General features: G+C 41.6%; 1 long non-coding RNA gene across 1 annotated transcript in view; it reads left to right on the top strand.

Annotated features, from left to right (window-relative positions):
• The window catches only part of LOC135298123 (uncharacterized), a 28,607-nt gene extending 9,736 nt beyond the window's left edge, over window positions 1-18,871 (top strand). The window contains exon 3 of the long non-coding RNA XR_010360108.1: window positions 18,677-18,871. This is a non-coding gene — a long non-coding RNA (uncharacterized LOC135298123). The remainder of the gene's footprint in view (window positions 1-18,676) is intronic.
• Window positions 18,872-19,271: the final 400 nt, after the last annotated feature.

Here is a 19,271-nt window from a genome sequence, read left to right as displayed (position 1 = left end):
CACACTTCAGATGGTGCCAGCTCCTCAAAGCTCTGGAGGAGTTTCAAGTGTGCAGGAAAACCAAATCTGTTTCTTAGCAGATTTCTCAACTTTTGTAACAACTGGAAATTTCTCAAAGACGGATTTTCACTTTTGGAGGAACTCAAATGACAATCCTTTCTTGTTTAGCTAACTTCAGAAGAAGTTGTGTGACTGGTTCAGTACTTTGCTAAAGAGAAATTTCAACCCCCTGCAAAAGAAAGTAGCAAAATACTAAAAAAGGCACTTTGTACAGAAGCAGCAAAGAAAACAAGTGCTATAAAAATGCTTCTTCCCTGGCAGCAATCCAAAGGGATTGACAGATAATTCTGGGTGGAGCTCTGAGGAGCAGTGAGAATCAGATGAAAACAAATCATTACAGACGGCTGGCCAAAGGATGGAGGGGCAATAACCAAACTGATGGGAGGAGCGACCTGCAGGAAGCATTAAAAAGAATTGTTCAGAGACTTTCACTGGAGTTACAGGTAACTCAGATGTGCAGAAGAGTGGCCTCTGTGACCTGCTATGAATGGCTAATAACACAGTTCAGGGAAGGTCACTGCTAAAAACTGATTCGGGATCAAATATGGGTGTGAGGTGATAATGGGACAAGAAAAGATAATGCCCACCTCAATCCCTAGTCTAAATACTAAAGGCACACCTGGGTAACCTCAGCTTCTGCATTACCTAGAAAGGTTAAGAAAGCTAAGGTTGACTGAACATAATAAACTCCAGCCTCTGACATGGACTTAGAGTGTTAAGCAGCAACAGCTGAAGCTGCATACCCTGAAATTCTGCACTGATACTGACCTAGAATCATGCTCATATACCAGTTTAAAGTATTTCCAGTTTTTCTTAGTTTCCCATGGTAAGTGTGTTGCAATTATTAGCTTTTCAATTTTCCTTTTCTGTGCTATCTGTAAGTTTTTAGCTGCATTTTCAGGAAAAAAAAAAATGGCAGCTTCCTATTATTTTAGCATCAGTTGTTCCTTGCTTCAGAAATATCTAGGGCTTATTAATATGGAAATAGAGCTAAAACAAGTAGAGGTGAAACAAGCATGGCTCAAATTAAACTAATTCTGTGACCTGTAAAGAGGAATGATGCTTTCCCTATCCTGGCTGAGGTAGTATTCCTGCCTTTGCTGAATCACACCAAGCTAACCTTCTGCAGTTACTAACAAGCAGCAATGCACCAATCCTTTGTTTTGGCTGTGGTCCATCTATGAAGCAGACTGGTGCTTTAGTCACCTTCATCGTGACATTTCCCTGGGCAGAAGACAAATCACCTGATGCCAATGAAAAGCTCAGACAGGTGGAGCCGAAAAGAAATATTGTGTGTCCCAAACAATTACAAGTAAATTTAAAAGTCAAGAAGGCAAAGAACTACATAGCAAATTATTTCTACTCTGCATTCAGAATCCTAAAGGTATTTCCAAAAAGAAGTTTCTGGTGCTCAGCATAGGTCGGGTTAGAGCACTCTGATTTTCAGTAGTGGGAGACTTTGAAATTTGGGTACCTCAGTTTGGTCACCTAACCAACAGAAGGCACCCCCATCTCCTGCTGGCTTTGAAAAACACCCTCCCAAAGCTTTTTCAGAGATGTAACAAGCGAGGGTGTTGAGAAAGTCACTTATTTGTAAACAAAGCATTTTACAATGCCTTGAGAGATGTTTTAAGTGAGCCTATGTCGCATAAAGCTCCTCAGGGATCTGTCGCAGCAGCAGCAGCAGTGCACAAAACAAAGTCACTTCTTCTGTTGCACTTTATTCTGTTGTCATGTTAAAAGCAATGAATTTATTTCCCCCTCTCAGCCCTCCCTCAACTACTGCAGCCCTGCAGTAAATCAAAAAAGTAAACTCTCATTCTCATTGTGCAGGGCTTACTTCCAGGCCTCTACAGTTTCCACAGTAACTAATTAGAAATTTGCATCTCTAAGAAAGAATTATTTAATACTGATGTAAGCCCTTTTATTCTTTGGAGCTTGGCCTTTTGCTACTCAACTTCTGGTAGATGTTGGGCCTTAAGGTCATACTGTACAAACTCTGAATGTAGGTGGCCCTAGTGTTGCTTTTTTTATTTCGGATGATTCATATCCTGTGAAGAAAATGTCTTGCCAGGTTTTTGTTGAATTGCAAAGATTTGAAAGGCAGCACCCAATTCATTTAGTAGCCATTTGTTTTAAACTGTAACATCTTCCCCATTCCTCGTTAGCTAACTCTTGTGTAATTGAGTCATGCATTTTTAGCCTTGTTAAACCAGTGGAGTTAGGTCACACTGATGCACCTTTCCCATTAGTTCCATTTGCTTCCCCTGGCTTTCTGCCTTTAGGCAGGCCTTTTATTTCACATGGCAGGAAAGAAAGCCTTGGATACCCTGAGTGCACAGATATGTGTTTTATAGCTCAGCCATAGACACTGTAAATCCAAGACACTGTCCCACAGTCTCAGAGCAGATGTAAATACTGAGACAGGAGGAAGTGGAGGCTGCAGAGTGAACAAAACCCTTCCCTCATGTTCATGATAGAAAATGGCTTGGAGCAGTTTTTGTCCCAGACTGGCAAGTACTCCTCACAAAGCTGTGCCACCTCACCCTTCAGCTGGCCCCAACAGGCTTTGCATTAGGCTTGCAGTCAGTTTACCAGCTCAGGCTCAGCAATTTTTCAGCTTTTGAACTTTTCTACAAAAGATCTGTCAAGAAGGAAGCAATTCCACCAACATCCCTTCCTACCATCAGATGGATCTTGCCTCCTCTTCTGTCTAAATTCTGTGCTCTGTACCTGAAAGGATTTCAGTAGGACTCTTTTAATAGCCTTGTAAACTTATAATTGTATAAACTTATAATTTAATATTATATATATAATGATTAAAACATTAAATATATAAAATGGCCATATATGCATATACACATATGTATATATGTAATATTTTAAATATATATTATTGTAATATTTTAATATATAATTATCTCATTACATATATGTGTGTATACACACACACACACACACACACACACACACACACACACACACATATATATATATATATATGTATATATGTAAGTTTATATAAGCTTATAATGGAAAAGAAACAGGTATGCTGGCTTTTTTCTCCCTGCAATAATTTCCAAAGAAGGAATCACAATTGAAGTGCAGTGACTGCATCAGCCAATTACTTTCTCATTCTGCAGTTGAAAATGATCAATTATTATAACTTAATGTAGCTTAAATTAATTGAGATTGAAATAAATGCAGCTTCAAGACAACCTCCATTCATAATGATGTCCTCAACAGAGGTCTTTTAGAGATATAAGTGCTGAACATTTGTAAATGAATTGCATCACAGATACCCTTTTTCACTTCTGTGCTCAAAGGAATGCTGAATTTAGAAATAACCCTCAAACACTGCATACACAATATGATCCAATATGATCCAAGCATTGAGAAAGGCAGCCCAAAATCATAATTATGAGCATCCTGGGTGAGACCCCAAATCTATCTGTGTCAGAATCCAGCTTCAAGAGTCACCAAGAGGTAATGCATAGAAAAGGATAAAAGAGCAGAAATGCAATACTTCCTTTGGTGCACAGTACTGTGCTGCTGTAAGAGATTTTGAACAAAAGTGACTTGCTTGTGTTTCCTAGTATAATGGTATTATAGTCTTTGATCGTTTCTTCTTCCACGAATTTTTCCAGCTGACTTCTGAGCTCAAGTAAAAACCTGGTACTCACACCATCCTGTAGCAAGGTGTTCCGTAGCTAAATACAATTGAAGAAGTTTCTCTTGAAGATATTTTCCTGTGGCAAGTATTAAGAAATAATATTAGTCTATTATTTGTTCCAATCCATCTCTCCTTAAATTGGAAAAAAAAATGATTAGAGCTTTTATCTTAAAGATTGTCTTCACTATGGCTGTGATTCAACCCCATTGTTTTACTGTCTATTGTCAAAGACTGAGTCTGCATTTAGTATTAACAGGTTAAGCTCAGGATTTGTAGCCCTAGTTCTCACAGTCTCATGACTCTTGCTGTGACTAAAAGATGCAATGCTATTGCCTACACATAAGCATCTAATCCATTTAAGAGGCTTTAGGCATCCTGTCTGGTACCAGCTGCTTCTCCAGAAGGTCCACTGGCCTATGTCAGTCTGCCACTCCCTTGTCAACCTACTGAAGGGCACCTTTAGGGCAGCACCTCTCTGATGACATTTTCAAGAGATATGATATTTTTCAGAGGGACCTGATAAGCATTTGCTTCTTGAAGTCTAGGATTCTGTTGCTTCTTAGTATTGAAGGGAAAAAAATCACACAGACAGTACGAAGGAAATGTTGAAGGAGGAAAAGAGATCTTCCAGCCTCCTCATAATAACTGTCTTCTTGGAGTCAGTTAGTAACAAAAGCAAACAAATTAGGATGTAGAGAGTTTCTCAAGGTTCCTCTGCCTCATCTTGTCATGCTAGCAAGCCACATCTGAAGAGATGTCCTGAAAATGTCTTTTATTATGATTTAGATGCTATCCAGGTAAAAACTCAGCACTATATCCAGGCAGGCAGTCCACTAGGTTAAATAAGGGCTCTAAGAAACACAGAAGCTTTTAAAAAAATTTTCACATTTTAAAATATCTGTGAGAAAATAGTCTCATTTTGAATAACCAGCTGCTTTCCTGGTCAAAAACACAGAGGCAGTTTTAATAAGAATGACTAAGTTCACACTAAGAACTTGTGTCACTTATTATGTAATTGTGCGAATAGCCAGAATACCTTGGTGCACTCTAGTTTTGATGCCAAAAAAAAATCAGATTTAATACTTTAAAATGGGAAAGAACAGTTTTAAATATACAAGTAAGTATGGAAGCAAACTGCTACATTCACATACAAATCCACCTACATCCACAAACTTCCTTCTGACTTGACTTGATAATTGTTCAATAAATGTCCCTGACATTTTTGAAATCAAAGAAGAGACCATCTTTAGGATGAAGTAAGGCAAGTAAAAACTACTGAGAAAAATTTATGGTGAACAAATATGGCAACCATTATTTTTGAGTGGATGCTGAACAGTCTGGTCATTCCTCTTCTTTGCTTTTCTAAGAACATCTACTGAAATGCATGTTTCCACATGTGCATGTGAACAAGTGGCAATTTATTTGCATTGCCAAATGGATATAACTAACATCAGAAAAAAATACCCATCTTTGTTTTCTCATACTTTCTAAAAATCCTCCTTTCCTTCTAAAATCTTGCTCACAGCCTCAAATAAATCATGCACAAATAAATCTTAGCTGTAAAACTGGCAAGGAAATGAAACTATGCTCCATGAACCATTCAGAGGGTCCTCACCAAGCAGCAACAGGGGCAACCAGGAAATTTCAGTTGTGTTGTTATTCATAACTCAGTCTCTCCATCCAAATCACAACCAAAATGGAAGAGGCCCCCTGACCTGTCAAGAGGCTGTCTGTCTGTCGATCACCTTCGCTGCATTCGTTAGTCACAGGCAGTGAAATGGGAATTTCCCATTCAGAGCAACCCACCTTCACACCATTCCACATCCCCTCCCTGGAGACAGTTTCATTCCAGCCACCTCATCAACACCAAATGTTGAAAGCCATTAGGTGGTCAGGTATATGAGTAGGATGGGAAAGTCCTCCCAGCTTTATGTGGCTTGGATTATGGAGCAAAGTCCTTAGAGTAAAGCTTGCCAGTGAAGACACCTGCACACCAGAGTTGGAAACTGGCTTTACAGTGAAGGGAGAAGAAAATGCATAACCAAGGGCATCTAATTAGATTAGCAGAGGTTTTGTGCTTTGGATGTCCCATAATTCAATCAATTAAAGTATGCTTTAATAGCAGGGTCTTTCATGACATGTATCCCAAGGCGCCACACAAATAATAAAATTAATAGCTCATGTAATTATTATGGGGAGAGAGATCTTACTACGTAAGATTTTATGCACCATGGCCAGCCTGGTGCAGGCCTTGCTGCTACTAGATCTATCCCAAGAAATTCTCCTGTTGCAGAGTAAGATTGAAAGAGACTAGAGTGGATCATCTGGCCCAACCTTCCTGCTCAAGCAGGATGAGAATTTTGTCCAGATAGCTCTTAAATACCTCCAGTGAAGAAACCACAACAATCTCTCTGGACAACCTGTCCCAGTGCCTAGTTACCCACACAGTAAAGAAGTTCTTCCTCATGTTAAGGTGGAACTTCCTGTGTATCAGTTTCTGCCCATTGCCTCTTGTTCTGTTGCTCAGCACCAGTAAGAAGAACCTGGCTCCAAATCTGCAGCTGTAAAATGCAGTCAGAATTCTCTGTGCACTTGAAAACAGTACAAGGCAGACGGATGGACAGAAAGCAGTTCATCACCATGGATGTTGCGAGCAGCTTGATGTAGCTCATCTTGCCATTTGCAGACAGTCCAGCACTGATCTCCACAGTCAGGACAGCAGCTCTTTTTCTGTGATGTGGTGCTGACTCCCACCCATCACTTTGTAGGCCAGTGAAAGATGGTCAGTGGCTTTTAATCGGGGAATACTGGACTGGTTTACAGACTGAGTGCTTTATCTCCTCAAACATCCTCCTAATAGGAGGCCATTCATATGTCATGAATTAGGATGCTGCCAGGGCAACCTGACAGCTGATGCTGTGTTCTAGGATATTTTCATACTGGGATAATACAGGATGTGATCTTTAGTGACTTTAACCTGGGAAAACTCTGGTGTAGACCAGTGGAGCCAAAGGCCAATGAGAATTTGGATGTGCCAAGGATCACTCACTGCATCTCTAAATATTTTACGTGGTACCAGCTGACATAAGGAGGCCGTTATGCAAATTTTCATTATTGCATTACGGTTCTGCATTTCAGACAGTTCAAGTTGTGCTTTTATTTAAATCCCCAGTATGGTTTATACTCATTTTCAGGAGGAGATGCCTGACTGAAAAAAAACCACCCCAAGCCAACAAAACAAAACTAGCCGCTGTTTTCATTTACTTCTTATGAACAACCAGCATTTAAGCTGATTTTCTTTGAAGCCAACATGACATGGTCCTCTGCTGCGGTCTAATATGCCAAGTGTTCTTTCCCAACCCCATGTTTTCAGCTGAGCCACAAGCCCTTTAACTCATGTTAGGGATATGACCAGCTGCTCCACCTTAACAGTCCTTACCAGTGTTGTCAGACGCAACTAAAATGTGCTGTACTGGATGGCTGAGAAGTAATTCTCTATAGCTCAGAACCTGGTCAGATGACTTCTGCGACTTGGAATTATTTCCTATCAAAGGATCTGTGTTCTTCCTACACCACAGCTGTGATGAACCTTCCTGAGACTGCTGTGCATCGCTGAGAGAGCTTTAAAGTTTGAGCAATGCCTCTATAAAGTTCAAGATTAAAATGACAATTTTAGGAAAGCAAACAAGCATCATAATCGGGAGAGAAAAAAACCCAATCACTTCCTACTTGCCACTGCATCCCAAAGAAATTATGCTGTTCCTCCTTATAAATAATAGGGGTGTGCAACGTGTCATTCCTATTCAGTGTTTGTGGGTTTTTTGGTGCTTATTGATGCTGCATCTGTTTTGTCAGTGCGTCAGCTAATGGAGAAAGTTAATTGTGTTGGTTGTAAGGCCACCTGTCACACACATGCCTCATTTCCATACTAATAGCCCAACAGTGGCAGGCAGTGTACTCCTCTGCAGTAACACACACAGCCTCTTTGGCAACCTGGGCCAAATGTGCCTATGCAGCAACCGCAGCCCTCTTCTCTGAATGCCTCCAGTGTTGTGGCAACCCAGCTCTGCATTAACCCCCCGCGGCCCTCCCCAGCCCGGAGGGGCTTTTTAAACCCTCCAAGACACTCTGGGTGTCACGTTTTAGTGTGGGAGAGTGGTGGGCACAACTCTGCTTCCCTGGCAGGATGGGTGCCTTGCACTCTCCCCGACCAGCAGAATATTTTGCTCTCTTTGCACTGTTGGATGAGGCACCTATGGCCAGCAAAACCTGGCGAGCACTGTCGGTAGTGCTGTTCACATCGGTGCTGAGGACCAGTTGAAAGTCCATCTCTTTTGTCCCTTCTGTTAACATTTCAAATGAGGGAAGCGATGCGGATCGGAGCCAGGAAGAGGAAATGTGCCTGCAGCTGAGGCAGACACAGCCGTGCTGGGCTGCAGTGGGACTCCGAAAGATGTAAATAAAATTCACTTTGGTGATCGAGGCAATGCCAGAAAAGCTATATTTGATGAATATTTTATTTTAACATATGGAAAACTATTCTGATCAGCCAATGGGACAAGATTTTCTTTCCTTCCTGCTTTCCCCCACCTTTTCCATACAGAAAATTATGTGAGTAAAGGGATTTATTTTGAACTACCAGTCTTGCTCTTGATCAGGGTCCATGACCCTTGTTCATGTTTTCCTACAGCCTGAAAAAATCCCCTGTAAAACTCTGACAGAGTTTATGCAAAAGGCACACCTCATGAAATAGTACCTGGAATCTCAATGGCTTCAGAGGAAACTGGTCTTTGTATTTTTATACCACTGTACCAGAAATTAGAAATGCCATATGTGATCATTGAGCTTGCAAAGGAATGTTCCATGGGCTAAAAGGCAAGCTGTGCATGAGTCGCTACCCCTTTACACCCTCTATCTGCAACCATTTTAAAGAAAATACTCCACACATAAGGTATTGCCTAATGGTGTAAGCCAGCGACACAGGGATTACTGTGCATGCATCATGGTCGGGAAAGGAAGTGTCTGTATCTATCATGAATGAAGGAACAAGCCAGAATATTCATTGCGTAGTCCATCTTAGATGCAAAGATGGGAAGGTGCAGAGGTACAGCAGTACCTGCCATCAGGCTCCCACCAGGCTAAAAGCAAATTTATTTCCTCTGCAAAACTACACAGCTGTAGGAATTTCCCATTTCTGTACTGAGTTTCTCCAGCAGTGCCTGCAAGCATCTGTTTGGCAGAGGCTGTTGCTCCAGCTCAGCCTTGGGACTGAGGTGGGGGCGGGCATCTCTAGCCAGCCTCTGCAGGGGGTCTTCTGCAGGAAGATTTGGGCAAGCACTCAGCCAAAGTGAAAGGACTCTTGGCATTGGGACTGGAGGGCTACCAAGGAGCTCATCCCAGGTCTCAGGCCAGACTGACCCAGCATCATTAGAGCTGTCTAAATAACAGCAAGGTAAAAGATGGTCCATTTTACTTCACACACATTGTGAGCTAAGCCCACATAAACATATAGTTTGTTAAAATCTTGGGTTATTATTTTAATTTTCTTTTGGGGTTTGAGCCCAGTTACTCATTTCCTGGTTTCTCATAGCGATAAGAGGACCAGAAGCCTCTCTTACTGAAACAGGGAGTTTCACAGGCATAGTACTTTTCAGATAAAGTGGATAAAAACCAGCATGTAGACTGTACTTATTCATACACAAAACGTAACCTATTCTAGAAATTTTTTTAGAAGTTAATACTTTTAAAAATTATGTAGAAAACTGTTCTACAAAAAACCCCACAAAATTAAAAAAAACCCTAAAACATAAAACCCCCATGAATATATGTCTGCATTTTATACTTTATGCTTTCTGTTACATACTCTGTAGTCAAGTTACCCTGCTTGAGAGAAGATGTGCTGATTAGTTTGAGAGAGGATGCACTGTGCCATAAAATAGGCTGTCTTTCAGGATGCTGTATTCCATTATCTCTATGGGTAGTTTTGTGGAGAAGAGTACTTCAAAATATTTTGGTGTTTAGGTTTTTTTTTTTAATGTGGATTGGCTGAATTAAAATATCAGCCAAACATTTACAGTTGTTAAAACTGTATAACCTGTTTATCTGGTGAACAAAGACTGCCTCTTCAGATTGCATACAGACTGCTAGTTTCCATTTGGCTGAAGCAGAAGGTTTACTATATTAAAAAAAAAAAAGATACTGTTAGTGTCATACAGACTTTTCTTGTGAGAAATATATGTCCAGCTTGCTTTGGTGTGTATGTGGACACTTGGAGCCATGCTGCTGAGGAGGTGAGCTCCCATTTCCCCCTCCTCCAGCAGAGCAGAACCCACCATATCCCCTGAGTCTGAGGAATTTATCTTCTAAGTCTTCTAACTTCTCCCTATGTCACTGTTATTCTCTTCACCAAGAAAAGGGCATAAAATTACTTGCAAAAAGGCAGCATATACTATTTGGGACAGAAGAGTGTTTCTGAACTCCTGTATGCAGGCACATGCATCTACCACCTTCCAGACACACAAGATTTTGAAGAATTGATGCTCACTCTAATGGCACCTTCTGTGTTCCAGATTCCAAGGGATGCAAGCTGGGTAGATCAAGGCAAGAGCACGCAGTTATTTCAAACAAGTCTCCAGCCACAGACCCTATTTGCTCTACAATCTGGACATAGCCATGAAGGTTATCAGAACTTTAAAGCCAGAGACACAAATCCTTTAACATGGATACAACTTCAGTTTTCTACTATTGCTAGCAGGCTGAAATTTTCTGAGAAATCTTTTTCCGACATAGCACAATCTTTGACTTGGAGCTCTTAAGCTTCTGACATGAAGTTACAGATTAAAAACTAGTGACAGCACTGCCAGCCTTTCTGTGATACTAGCACTCAGATTTGCCACCTAAACTTTGTAGCTGTTGATATCGCAGTGATATCACTTTGATAAAACGAGGGAACATAGTTTCCCATTCAAGTTCTGCCTTTTTCATCATAGGCTTTCCAGCGTAAAGTCTGGCTCTTTCTAGATATGTGCATAAACTTGAGAAATAGTTTTACTTTACACACGTGTGCCTACATATCTGTATACATACACATATATAAGTAATTTTTACATGCCCTTAAAAACAGTTGTTAATTATGCAGTACATTAAAAAATACTGAAAACAGGTATGATTTCTAGAAATGGAAAAATAGCTATTTTTACAAAAAGTAGTGGTCCAAACAAAACCATCACACAGTTTTCCATTCCCTTCAGTTCTTTTCTTTTCATGATCTTCTGTTTTCTTGAATGTAAGGGCAAATTTGAAAATCTGAGTTTGGGCTTAGTAAAAGCTGTCCTTAAATTCTACAATAGCATTTTACTTCTGAGATCTGGGGGTTTTTTCCCCAGAAATACTTACATGGTTCTGAGGCAACACAATAGGTGATCTTGTGCTTACACACCCATCCACCCTACTGCATGCTGTGTTTTCTTCATGGCCCTCCTGAGATTGTGTGATTGCATATAGAACCTGGCTCCACACAGTGTCACTATTGTTCTGGCCCTTTTTTTTCCCCACATGAGTTTTTATGCTCAGCATATCTTGGCATTGTGAACCCAAGGCTTGCCAAAGAAGGGCTCAATTTACCTCTGATTTACCCCTATAAATCAACTAATAAACCATTGTAAGCACTGGTGTTGTTACACTTCATAGTGACAATAGGGACAGAATATGCTGGTACAGACAGAGGCATTCCAGCACTGAGGGCTAAAACAAGCAGGATCCTCCATATTTTGAGGCTACACAAGGGAAACCTAAAGAAAAAACCTCTACATGCATGATTTCCAATGGTGCTTTAATGTTACAGGTGGGCAACCAGGCAAGCTAAAGGGAAATTTACTTGTAATGCAGGTACTCTACCTCCATTTGTGACCTATCTTCGAGCTGTCTTCTTTCTCTGGGTGTTCACTTCTTTATGTTGCTGTTTCCACAAATCAGTGTAGTCAGTCAAAAGTTACTTCAAGCCACCATCCTGGCATAGGTAAATGAAAAATCTATATTTTCTGGTATGAAATGCCTGAAATAGAGATTAGATTGAAGGCTATCTAAAGATGTGATTTTCCCTCTGTAGCATGGCAGCGAGTGGAGACTCAAACATGACCCCTGCCACCAAACCATCTGTCTCCCATCCACCCTCCCCTGAGTGATACTTGCATAGAAGGAGAAGCCATCTCTGCCAGGAAAGTGCAAGGAGGAGCCCAGACTTTCAGGAAGACCAGGGATGAAATCAGGGTTTTCACTTTATTCTGATACTGTTGTGTTTGTGCCAGTCAGGCAATCCCTCAAGCAGGGCTCACAGTCATTATACCATGGGACCCTTAATGACGACGAAGAGCTTCTTTCAGCTGCTTTTAGTGACAAAAGAAAGCCAAAACTATTCAGCCAATATCCAACCCCTTAGTTATGTCTTTTTTGCCATCACCTTTTCTCAAAGAAAAATTTCCTAGTGGCCCATAATTGAAACAAAACCAAATTTGATGATTAACATTTGAGATATTAATTTTTCTCCTGGGAAATTCTTATCTAGAAATGTTATAGTTGCTTTAGATAAACCTTGTAATAACACAGTCATCTGATTCCTTAGCCAGCCATACCAGGAAGTTCCTGCTAGGTGGTCCATGGAGCTGGGTCATTAGCAGCCAAACAAGAGGAACCAGACTGGTACTTCCTCTTCTTTAAGCTGAGTGGGGAAGGCTCAGTTGGGAAAGATGTCCCAGCCAAAGGAAGTGTCACTCTCTTTTAACACCACATAATGCAGCTCGGGCGCCTGCCAAATCGTAATACACTGGAACAGACGGAGACAGAGTACCGAGGGAAGGGAAGTGCAAACTGCATACAGGGTGCAGCATCTAGATGAGAAACTTTCCTGCACTGTCAGGAAATCCTTCATTTCCTAGGCTGGGATAATGTTTTGCTTATCTATTCTGGTTTCATTTTTTTCCTTTCCCTTCTACGTTTCACGGCCTGGTCTCTTGGCATTCAGCCTAGCCTGATGAAGCACATGGGGTCCAGGTCTTACAATACTGGTTTTGTTCAGTGAGTAGCAGAAGATAATTGTGCTCTGTTTATAACATTGATTGCACTAAAATAATTTTATTTTAAAAGTTGGTGATAATAATACTACAAAAAGTTCCTGGAGTTTTTAGTAGTAAATGCCAGCATCAGCATGGTTGGTGTATTCAACATCATACATCAGATTTTAAGACTGATTTCTCAGTGTCAGCGTGAGCCCTACTCGGAAGGCAATAGGCACCATTCTTTAGAGCTGCTTGTGCAATACTCTGCACCATGTCCAGACAATTCCATTGATAAGAAGAGTTGAGATTTCATAACTAGTTACAAGACTGTCATTTTGTCCCTGTTATACTTGTGTTGTAATAGTAGACAACCTTGCACAGATAGGCAAACAGGTTCATTACAGTTTTTGGCACAGAATACATGTTGACTCTGCCTCACTTCACTGTTACCTCACTGGCAACATCTTCCATCTGGACATATAGCCAGTTGTACAACCAAAATAATATTAGGCAATGCTATCAGTACCTGACTGACTAAAACAGAGGCTTCTTTCTGAGACAAAGCTTTTCTGACAGTCACAGAACTATAGAATGGTTTGGGCTGAAAGAGACGTGAAAGATCATCTAGTTCCAGCTCCTCTGCCATGGATCATCTAGTTCCAACTCCTCTGCAACTTTCCACTAGACAGGTTGCTCAAAGTCCCATCCAATCTGGCCTTGAACACTTCCAGAGATGGTGTATCCACAACTTCTCTCGCAGTGCCTCACCATGTTCACTGTAAAGTTCATCCTAATAGTTAAACTAAACCTACCCTCTGACCTACAGCAATCACAGCAACCAGTTGGAAAAGAATCTGATTTCTAGTAAGCATTACAACATTATGGTGGGTAAAAGAAGAGAAGCATAATGATTAAATAGACTCTTAAGTAAGAAGAGACAGCACTGCACTGGTAATGGATAACAAGGAATGTCCTCCTTCCCCTGAAAACACCAGCCTTTTCTAGAAGATTTGGTCTCACAAACTGAATTAAAAGTTCTGGCATACCATGTGAGCAATCTGCATATGTGCAGCCTTCCTTTTAAAAAAGACAGAAGTTTTCAAAGACGTATTCTAAAGTATTTAATACCTAACCTTGATGTGCACAAGAATACCTAGCGCCAGACAGAACCAAGCTCAACACAATTTGTCCCTGCACACTACTGGTACTAGGGCTTCCCTCCAACTGGAGACGGGCCATCATACTTCACTTTTGCTCATCTTCCTCTCCAAAAATTTGCCCTCTGAAGGTACTGAGAATCAAATTTATCTGTCCACAATTTAGGTCCATCTCTGTTTCCAATACCTTCTACTCACTCAAAACACTAGGGATCAAATTCTGGTCTCTTCTGTGACCATGCAGCTGAAACAGCGTTCCTCCGAACCAACAGAAGCACTTTGGCACCAGACGTGACCCCAGCATGCAAATATTTCTGCCCACGTGTGGTTATGGGTGATCAGACCAGTGAGGCTGGACATTCAGGACTAAACCCTTTGCTTTGTCTTGCCCAAGCCCCCAGGCAACACCTCAGCCGCAGTACTTTCTCCCCTTTCCTTCCCCACTTCCCACTGCTGTTTTCCCAGCCCCAGAACTACCTCTGCTTCCTGCAGTGTGAAAGAAGGGGTCGATCTGCAGCTCATCCTGCAGGCTCCAATGAGTGAGTATTTTGGGGCACCCCCGAAGGCAAAATGACATCTGCATGCTTGACGCTATAGAATGAGAGCACAATGCTCTAAAGCCTCTCAGAAAATCTACAGGACAGTTAATATGATTTAAGTCTATATTTAAATTTTATGAGACTCATTTTCAAGGCTAATAACCCAGTTTACTGTGCACAATATCAAATGCAAATTTTATTACTGACTTGGTAAAAACCAAGATGATATTCATTAGCATATCTCAGCGCATCACCCTTTTTAGCCAAAAGGTGCACCACGAGTAACAGTGGGAGTTTTTATATGTGCTGTAAATTACAGTTACTATCTCATTAGATAAACACATTTAAAATCAGGTTATCATTCACTTATATATCAGAAAGTTGTTTGTTCAATTGCAGCTAGTCTCGTATTACAACATATGGTGCATGAAATTCTTAGACTAATAAAATTTCAAGGTACAGGGAGCTGGTGCCTTGGAAAAAACTGTTTCTGCTCAACGAATGGCTCGATATAATCTGTAATTGCTTTGAAACAATTATGCAGCAGGCTGTTTTGTACTTAATAGTATTTACATCCTTGGGTTTATTAGCAACAAAATCTAAGTGGAACTTGTGAAAGAGAAATTAATTTTTCTGCTAAAAGATGTAAAGTTTTAAGTTAAAGATCCAGCAGATTGTGGAAATCTAAAATGTATGCAATAGTCTCTAATTTAACTTATTTCTCATTGAAATGTTTCATCATTCTTTTAGATACCTGTGGCAGATTATCAAGTAATTTTTCAGCAGCTGACTTCCCCTGAACTCTCACCACTCTCAGCAAAGTTTAGGATTTTTTTCCTCAATGCATGCGCTCTGGCTTTGCTGTCTCCTGGAAACAAACACAACTAATGTCCACATATAGTATTTGAAATCAAATTGAAAATTCCCATATCTGTGAGGTTTTGCCTACTAAGTTTGACAGTAGTGACTGGAATGTGAGTCAGCATTTTGTACTTCTTTACATGCTGGCCATGGAACAAGCAGCCCAGTACAGAGTGATGCAGAGAGGCATGCTGTATACAGAGCGACAGTTATGCAGCTGCATAACAGCTTTGGATCAGACTTTCCTATGGCATGGAGCTTCAGCAGCTTCAGCAAAACCCAGCCAGTTTGCAGAAGCATTGGGGTTATACCTGACTGAAGTACTTAATTACCCCTGCCATTCTGGGCATATCCACATATGCTCCGCTGATAAAATACAAATCATCATATACAAACCTAATGTCAAGTGTATTATTTCAGTGTTCAGTTAGGAGCAATGAACTGCACACTACTGCCTCATTGCATGGCTCCTACTGAGCTCAAATCTGTGAGACAGCTTGAGGGCAGTTACACATTTGGGGGTTAAGGTGGTTTTCTTGCCTTTTGTCATTAACTATTTTTCCCTCTTTTTTTATGATGTCTTGGATTTGCCTACATTGTAAGCTGCCTCCAATTTTAAAGCTGTATTTCATACACTCATCCTTTCTCCTGACTGCTAAACCTGTGCACCAGTAGTAGCAAAATTGGAGGCCAGATTGTAAGGACGGCCCTGATAAAACAATTGTTCTCACTCTGCTCAGTACTGCTAACTTCAGGATGGCTTCAACCAAACAGCATTAGCACCTTTCAATTGCTCTTGTACTAACATGTTCTTAAATACTGTTACTAAAATCTCAGCTTTTGTGCCCAGCTTAATCTGTCTTTCTCTTGTGCTGCAACTTCACTAATTTTCCTGTTGCTGTAATCTGCAATGAACTGCAGTGAATTCCTTGCCAGAGCCCTCACCACTGCACACTGATGCCAGCTGTACCTTGGGATGATTACTGCATAAGAAGCACTTCCTATTACCATCATCTAGGAGGGTTTGCTAGAGTGCAATGTGACAAAACTTTGCAAAAAAACATCCTCCCTCCCTCTTCCAAGGGAATATCTCTAACTGCTGATTTCAAAAGATCTGCAATGAAGAACTGTTACAAGAAAATCCTCATACAAAGCCTCACGACTTTGCTGGCTAGTCCTGAAAAGAATTGTGTAAGTGTTAGGAAGTAATGTCTTCTGTCTACAAAAACCACCTTTAGATTTTGCAGCATCAAGAAGCAAGCCTCACCTGATTTCAGCACTGCTGATGGAATAAAATATGGAATAAACCACAAATTACATTGTGGAGCACTGCTGAAAACCCCCACCAGACTGCATGTGGAAACTAAATCCCAGCACATGACAAACGCAATCTGCTCCCACTCAACTCACTAACAATCCTGCTGCAAAGGTGGCTTTCCCCAGCCAGGGCTGGGACCCCTCCTAACTCCCCCCCTGCCTACCACTGTGACTTGGAGCAGCTCTGGGGCTGCCACAGCATTTTCTAATGAAGGAGAGGCCAAACTTAGTTGCTAACTGTGCATTTGGGATTTCAAGCACATTTGGGTTTCTCTGAGTCTGCCTTCAAGCGATTTCCAATCTGCAAGTTTTCTTACATTCCTGTGGAGCAGTGACACCTTTTTTTTTGTTTTGTATTCGTACAGCACCTAGCAAAATGAGTGCCATCTCTGGCAAGGTCTCCAAGGTTCTGCTGCAAAGTAAACAATGTTAATAGTACTGAAAGTATTTTATCCCTGCCCCAAATAATTTGTTGAAGGACATTAATGTATTTGTCAATTAATAACATCTATGAATGAGTGTACACAGACTGGAATCGGGTCCATGCTGTATTACTTATGAGTATGATTTTATCAGTCACCATCTTAGCAGGATGTTTTTTCCAAATTCAATTTTTCTGAATTGTATTTCGTAAAAATTACCTCATCATGCTGTTCCTGGCCATATGAATGATGGGAGAAGTGAGGTTTAGGGAATACATCCATATAAAAAGGAGGACATTTTGGCTATGGGCAACATGGCCAAACAACTATTAGCAGTGGTGGGTGCAACATTAGTGAGGTGGGGAAAAGGTCCACAGCCCTGTAAACTGGGCTTAGTACACTGTGCTAATAAAGGTTAAAAATCCTTGATTATTTTGTATACTTTGTAGTTTCTTTGGCAACCCCAAATACCTGTTCCACTCATCCAGGCTTTTTTGAACTGATATTTTTCAAAGCTCTTTCAAAATAACAATAAATGTAGGCACTTTCCAAATTCTCTACCTATTATTGGTGTCTGGGGTCATTTCGGGCCAGGGGAAAGAGTTCTCGGATGGGCTGAGGAAGTTACATGGAATCGGACGGGCTGTTAGCTGCCCTGCTCCTGCGCCCAGATGCCCGACATCAGCCACAAATCCTGGACCAGCCTTTGGGAGCCGGGATGCTCCCCCCTTCCCAGCGGATCATCTCGCAAGAGGACAGGCGCTTGCAAGCCGGGATCTGCGGTTTTACCGGGGCGGCGGGGAGAGGAGGAAGGGCAGCCACAGGCTGCCGCGGGGACGAAACCAGCCCCTTTGGGGTGCGGCAGGACGGGGGAGCCTGGTTTGTTTGCTTTAATACCAGCTACCTCCACAAAGCGCAGAGCAGGCAGAGCCGAGCCTGGCCGAGCCGCCGGCTCCAGCAGCTCCCCGCGCCGCGGCTGGGACTGCCAGCCGAGCAGTGCCATCTATTGACGGCCGGGGCCCGGCCCGGGCGGAGCAGCGCTCCCCCGCCTTCCCGGCCCGGCAGCTTTCCCGTCCTTCTCCTGCCACAGCCCCTCCCGGCCATCCATCACCGCCTGCCGCTGTCACTCGGCCGCCGCGGCTGTCAGCGGCCGTGGCTGAGGCGGAGACAAACGAGCTGTTTAAGCGCCGCAGAACTCGGGAACACGAGACAAATTAACGAAGTGCGAGAAATTAGAGTGCATAAATCTGAGCGCTGTAAATCATCCTGCGGCTGCTCATACGCAGAAGTAAAGAAATCTGAGTGCCGTAGTTGAGCCTGTCCGATCTGGTCCTGCTTTCCTATGGGATGCTGACATCCCATTCAGACTCCATATCTTCATCCCATCTGGTGAGGTTAACTCACCTCACTGTGCCTTAGTGTTTTCTTTCAGGAAAAGGAACACTTTATCCTATTCATCCCAACTTACATATGATGTTAATGGGAACAGTGAGGAATTATCTGAGCTAAAACTCAGCCTTCATGTGATTTTTGTGCCTCTTCTCCTGGGTTGTCTCATCCATAGTCCTAACCATAAGTTGATTTCCCTTCACAGTGGAGGAGGGAATTCAGCAGGACAGACCCCAGACACGTGAAGTGCTCCAGAGACATCAAAAGATTAACAAAAAATGAAGTAATGAAGTTTGTTGGCTTGCCATGAAGTTACTCTTCTTGTCTGTAATTAAAATTCTACAGCAACTCTGAGAACATAATTACATTATGCCCCGAACATAACATCAAAGGAAACCTGATGCAGGTAAGAGGAAACAAGAAAATTGCATTTCTGATGCAATGTTGCAACTGAAAGCTTCATTTTTGCAGGAATAAAAATGACAACCAACCTGTTTCTTCTTCCCCCAATACATACAAATTAAGTAGCATTTGAGTCTTTTAGTGATGCCACCAAAATACAATACTTATAACAGTCTGACCCAAATCACTGTGCTGTTACTGATCTGTTTTTCAGAACAACATACAGGTATGAAAGATGGACACATTCAAATTTGATCTAGATGCCCACATAAAGTATCAAACCAGGTAAAATTGCTGAATATGATCAACTATCACCTTGTAAAACAATGGCAGAAAAAAAAAAGGCAGCACAGAGAAATAACCTACTCACTATTTTGCAATTGCAGTGAATTGCAGGT

This window comes from Passer domesticus, chromosome 3, assembly GCF_036417665.1.
Source record: "Passer domesticus isolate bPasDom1 chromosome 3, bPasDom1.hap1, whole genome shotgun sequence".
Lineage (NCBI taxonomy): Eukaryota > Metazoa > Chordata > Aves > Passeriformes > Passeridae > Passer > Passer domesticus.
The sequence above is the reverse complement of the archived record's forward strand: the minus strand, read 5'-3'. Positions and strand labels throughout refer to the sequence as shown.